Genomic DNA, 6,000 nt, shown 5'->3' with positions numbered 1-6,000 from the left:
GCCTATGCCACAGCCACAGCAAGGCCACAACAGGAATTCCAGTTACTTCCTAATTTAAACTTTCATTTTCCCCACCTCCCTAACTCCTTCCTTACTTCAAGGAAAAAAAATAAAAACAGTGTTCATCTGGTTAGGCCAGTAAAAATCATGAAGTTTTCCTTCCTTTCTCATCTGTGTCATACCTCAGATTCTGTAGATTCCACCTTCTGACTCTATTCCACACCTGGCTGCCGTGTTTGTCCTTGCCACTTGTCTCGTGCTTGGACATCTCAGCAGTCTCTTAACAGATTTCCCTCTTTCTACCCTTGCCCAGTCCCCAGTCTTCTTCAAAATGGTATTTTTAAAGCAGAAATCACACCATACACCTTCGGCTTCTAGCATTTCAGTGGGATGGAGTTGCACCTAAGATAAAACTAAAGTCTTTCAGACACTAATAAACTACCTCCCCCACTTCTCCTGGCTCACTCTGCTCCAGCCATTCTGCCCTCCTCACTGTAAATACAGCAAATACATTCCTGCTTTAGGGCCTTTGCACTTGTGGCTCCTTCCGCTTGAAACACTTTCTCCCAGATATCTAAATAGGTTCTCAGAGTTCCTGTTGTGGCACAGTGGGTTAAGGACCTAACATTGTCTCTCTGAGGATGCAGATTCGATCCTTGGCCTTGCTCAATGGGTTAAGGATTTGGCATTGCCATAAGCTGTGGCATAGGTCACAGAAGCAGCACACATCTGGTGTTGCCAGGACTCTGGTGTAGGCAGCAGCTGCAGCTCTGATTCAACCCCTGGTCCAGGAATTTCCATTTGCTGCAGCTGCACCCATGAAAAAGAAAATAAATTTTTTTTAGCTAAAATAAAATAAACAACAAGCTCTCTCACTCTGCTCAGTTCTCTGCTCAGATGTTGCCTCCTCCTTCTTTGGTCATCCTGTCTAAAACAGCAGCCTGACTCCTCACCCACATCACGTACTAGTGCCTTATCCTGCTTTATTTTTCTCCATAGCACTAACTACCATGGGACATTATATTAAGTGTTTGTTTCTTCGTTGCCTTTGTCCCTATTAGAATGTCAGTCCTATGAGAGCAGGGGCTTGTCTGTCTTGTCCACCATTTCCCCAGTGCCTGCACACAGTGGATATGAATGAACAGATGAAGGAAGGACTGAGAAAGTGAAACAGCAAATGAGTAAAGGAAAAAGTGGTAGCCTGGGGCTCCTGGGAGTCCTTCAGCAGAGAAAGCTCCTGGGTCCAATTCCTTGGGGCCCTGTAAGGCTCAGGTGTAGATGGACCCACCAGACATCCCTACACAGGCCTTACCTGGGTGGGAACCGGCCCTGGGCTGGGACACAGTGCCCCCTAGTGGTCAGGACACTTGCAGCTCCAGAGTCAGGTCCCTAGAGTCCTAGAGGTATCCAGAATTTCTCTTCTACAGTATGGTTGGAAACTCAGAAAAATTGCCACAAAAGGCTTAGATTTATAATTTAAAAAAATCATTCCAGGCATTTTGAGTAGTGTGGTCTTTGTAAGCTTCCATCACGGCATACCGTGGCCAGGGCCAGAAAGTGCAGCCCATCAACCTCATCTTCAGATACTTGCAAAATAGATCTCAGATTCAGGTGTGGCTTTATGAGCAAGTGAATTTCAGATAGAGGGCTGTGTCATTGGTTTTGATGAGTACATGAACCTTGTGTTAGATGATGCAGAAGAAATTCATTCTAAAACAAAGTCAAGAAAACAACTGGGTTGGAGTTCCCATTGTGGCACAAAGGAAACGAATCCGACTAGGAACCATGAGGTTGTGGGTTCGATCCCTGGCCTAGTTAAGGATCCAGCATTGCTGTGAGCTGTGGTGTTAGTCGCAGATGTATCTTGGATCCTGTGCTGTAGCTGTGGCGTAGGCTGGCAGCTGCAGCACCAATTAGACCCCAGCCTGGGAACTTCCATATGCCATGGGTGAGGTCCTTAAAAAAGAAAAAAAGAAAACAATTGGGTTGAATCATGCTAAAAGGAGACAATATTCCTCTGCCCCAAAGTGTCTCCAACTAGAAATGATCAATGAAGTGAAAAACTGCTGAAAAGGCAAGGCAGTTTGTTTTTTCGAGTGTGCTTTGTTGGGAGTGCAGTTTTTGTGTGTTTGTTTTTTGCTTTTTAGGGCTACACCTGGGGCACATGGAGGTTCCCAGGCTAGAGGTCGAATCGGAGATGCAGCTGCCGGCCTACACCACAGCCACAGCAGCATGGGATCGGAGCCGAGTCTTTGACCTACACTACATGAGTCTTTGATCACGGCAATGCTGGATCACCGACCCACTGAGCGAGGCCAGGGATGGAACTTGAGTCCTCATGGATGCTAGTCAGGTTTGTAACCTGCTGAGCCACAACAGGAGCTCCCAGGAGTGCAGTTCTAAAACATATATTCATATTGTTTTAATCAGCCTATGTTATTACCACATGACAATAAATTCCCTTGGGTTGTTTTTATTTAAAGACAAACAAAAACAAAAAAAATCCCATGCTAGACAGAGTCCTGGGTTCCAGTTCTGGACATGAACCTGACTCTGGGTAGCAGTGCGACCTAGGATTTGCTGAGTTGGCAAGGGCTGGCTTGTCACTGTGGAGCTGAGAGGTCCTTGCTGCAGGCACACTGATGGAATCTCCTGGCCGCAGCTTGCTCTGTGGCAGCCTGATCGATTATGGGAAGACTTTACGTGTCAGGAGGATTCTCCCATATGTGGAGCTGAAATCTGCCTCTCTGTGGCATCAGCATCTTTCCAGGCTTTGTCCTCTGTGGTCACAGACACCCTGGGACATGACTCCACAGAACCTGCCTCCCCTCAACCTCCCTTCACACATTAGATTCACAGATGCCTTGTAGACATAAAGTCTAGTGTGCAATTGGATTCTTTTTTTTTTTCTTTTTACGGTCACATCTGCCACATGTGGAAGTCAAATCGGAGTTGCACCTACCTGCCTACACCACAGCTCCAGCAACACGGGATACAAAACCAATGTTATGTAATGATGTAATGATGAACAAGGCCAGGGGTCGAACTCACATCCTCCCAGGCACTATGTCAGGGTCTTAACCCACTGAGCCACAACCAGAACTCCTGCAGTAGAATTCCTAACTCTGGAGCTCAGGACAGAGGTCTGTGCTGAAGATAGATCTTTAGGAGTCATCAGCCTTTAGATGATCTGTGAGACCTGAGACCACCTTAGCTCACTTAACGGCAGTGGTTCTCAACCTGAGTGCCCACGACAATCACCTGGGGAACTGAAAAAAAGTGGTGCCCGGGGCCCGCATGGATGGAGAGAATTTGAGCCCTTGGTTGTGGGCCCAGGCATGGGCATTTTTTAAAGGCTCCCAGGTGATTCCATGGGCAACTAGGGTTGAGCCAGAGCCCGGGGCAGAACTCTGGCAGAGGAGGAGACAGCAAAATGTGGGAAGGAAAGACCCGTGAGGAGGACGAAAGCCAAATGAGGACCATGTTCCAAGAAAGGAGGTGGCAGAATGCTACTGCTGGTTCAACGGAGTCCGGGCTGCTTTTATCTGGGGGGACAAGGAGGTTGAGGACCCTGATAAGAGCAGTCATGGGACCACCAGGAGACTGGAGTTGGCCAGGGCCAAAGGGACCATGGGAGGTGAGAAAGTGGAAATGAGAGTAATCAACAACTCTTTTGAGGAGTTTCACAGTGAAGAGGAACAAAGCAAGGGGGAGATGGCTGCAGGAGAACGAGAGGTCAAGGGAGGGTTTCTTTCAATAAAATGACAGAGCATGTTTGAGTGTGTGGCTGGAAACAATGATGATGGCGTTGGATTTAATGAGTCAAAGAGAGAGGGCGGAGCTGGATTTGTCAAGCTGTTGGGAGGTGAGAGTAGCTCGGAACACTTTTTTTCTTTTTATGGCCGCACCTGAGGCATATGGACATTCCTGGGCTAGGAGTCAAATCAGAGCTGGAGCTGCCTGCCTACACCACAGCCATGGCAATACCAGATCCTTAACCCACTGAGTGAAGCCAGGGATTGAGCCCAAATCCTCACAAACACTATGTCAGGTTCTTGTCCCACTGAGCCACAATAGGAACTCCATGGGGACAGACACTCTCTGGTTGTAGTGCAGGAGGGAGATGGTGCAGAGGTGGATTTTCCTATAGAGGAGGCACTGGGAGGTGAAGGGTGTTCACATCTATTGGCCGCCATTTCGCCAGTAAATATGTGAAATGAGAATGGTCAGGGTTGGAAGGGAGAAGATATAAAAGTCTTGAGGAGGAGTTCCCAGTGTGGCACAGTGAGTTAAGAATCCAATTGCAGGAGTTCCTGTTGTGGCTCATCAGGTTAAGAACCTGACATAGTGTCCGTGAGAATGAGGATTCGATCCCTGGCCTTGCTCAGTGGGTTAAGGAGCCAACATTGCTGCAAGCTGTGGGTGTAAGTTGCAGATTTGCTTTGAATCTCGCATTCCTGGGGTAGTCCAATTCAACCCCTAGCCCAGGAATGGGCCACAGGTGAGGCCCTAAAGAAATAAAAAAAGAAAGGGAATCTGACTGCAGTGTCTTGGGTCACTGCAGAGGTGAAGGTTCAATACCCAACCCAATTCAGTGGGTTAAAGGATCCAGTACTGCTGAAGCTGCAGATCAGATTCAGTCCCTGGCCTAGGAACTTTCATATGCTGCAGGGGAGGGGGAAGACATCAAATTAAAAAAAAAAAATCTCGGGGAGGAGTTCCTGCTGTGGAGCAGTGGGTTAAGAATCCCACTGAATTGGCTTGGGTCACTGTAGAGGCACAGGTTTGATCCCTAGTTCCACATGACTCAGAGGAGAAAAGCAGCCACTGAGAATCTCTGGGCAGCTTGGAGAGCCTACCTAATTGAGGTTTGAGATCACACTATTAAAGAGACAGCAATCAGCTAGATTATGTGAATTTCTCATACCTGGGGAACAGAGGAGATTTGGGTTCACCTGAGCCTGGGCACTTTGCCTGACAAATAGGATGGAAGGAGAAGGGAGCTGGAGGGTCTGATTCCATTGGTGGAGTGCAGAATCCAAGCTGGGCAAGGATGGAATTGTGGACTGGAGTAGTGCAAATAGTGAGAAAAGGGTCACTGAATGTCAATGTAGCTCAAGAGGAACCATATGGGTGACACTAGAGGAAGTAGACTGGAAGGAGAGAAGGAGGTGAGGAGGTAGCCAGAGGCAGACATTTGAAATAAGATCGGATCACTGTGAAGTGACAATGGAATGTCGCTGTCATAAAGATGAAGATTAGGACGGAGTTCCCACTGTGGCAAAGTGGGTTAAGGATAGCTGTGGCTCGGATGCAGTCCCTGGCCCAGGAAATTCCATATGCTGCAAGTGTGGCCACAAGAGGGGGAAAAAATGAGATTCAGGATGTGCCAGGGGTATGAGTGACTGACATAGAGTTGCAGTGAATGGGCCAGGAGGCCAGATCATGGAGGGCACAATGCTTGTGGGCATAGAGGCTCTGGGATGCTGACAGGAGTAGCATGAAGGGAGGACAGTAAGGCAGGCACTAAAGGCTTCAAGAGACTCATTATTTCCCTCTAGAATGTGGGCTATTGAGAACAGGACTGCGACTGTCTTGAACATGGCCGGGGCCCCAGTGCCGGGCACAGAGCAGGCACATGATAAAAGAATGAACATATGCCTGGTATGATTTGATATTTATCTTTGACAGCTGAGGAGGGGACTGTGGCCAGGGATTCCCCTGAAGTGTCTGCACATTTGTGAGTCTCAACGGGGAGTGTCTGGATGTGCACATCTTTGAAGTCCCTTCCACCAGCTCCTCCCCCACCCCAGCTCAGACTTCCAACACCCTCAAAAATCAGCCTCCACACGCTTCTCTGGTCTGACGGTGCCCCTCCACTGCAGATGAGACCGAGCTCATTGTAAGATGGTCAGGGCTCTCATGCTCGGCCGACTCTCCCTCAGCACCCACTGTGCCCACCCTCAGCCTGGTGAAGCCCTGCCTGCCCCTTCACACTCG

This window comes from Sus scrofa, chromosome 2 (genome assembly GCF_000003025.6).
Source record: "Sus scrofa isolate TJ Tabasco breed Duroc chromosome 2, Sscrofa11.1, whole genome shotgun sequence".
Classification (NCBI taxonomy): Eukaryota; Metazoa; Chordata; class Mammalia; order Artiodactyla; family Suidae; genus Sus; species Sus scrofa.
This window is presented reverse-complemented; position numbering follows the sequence as displayed.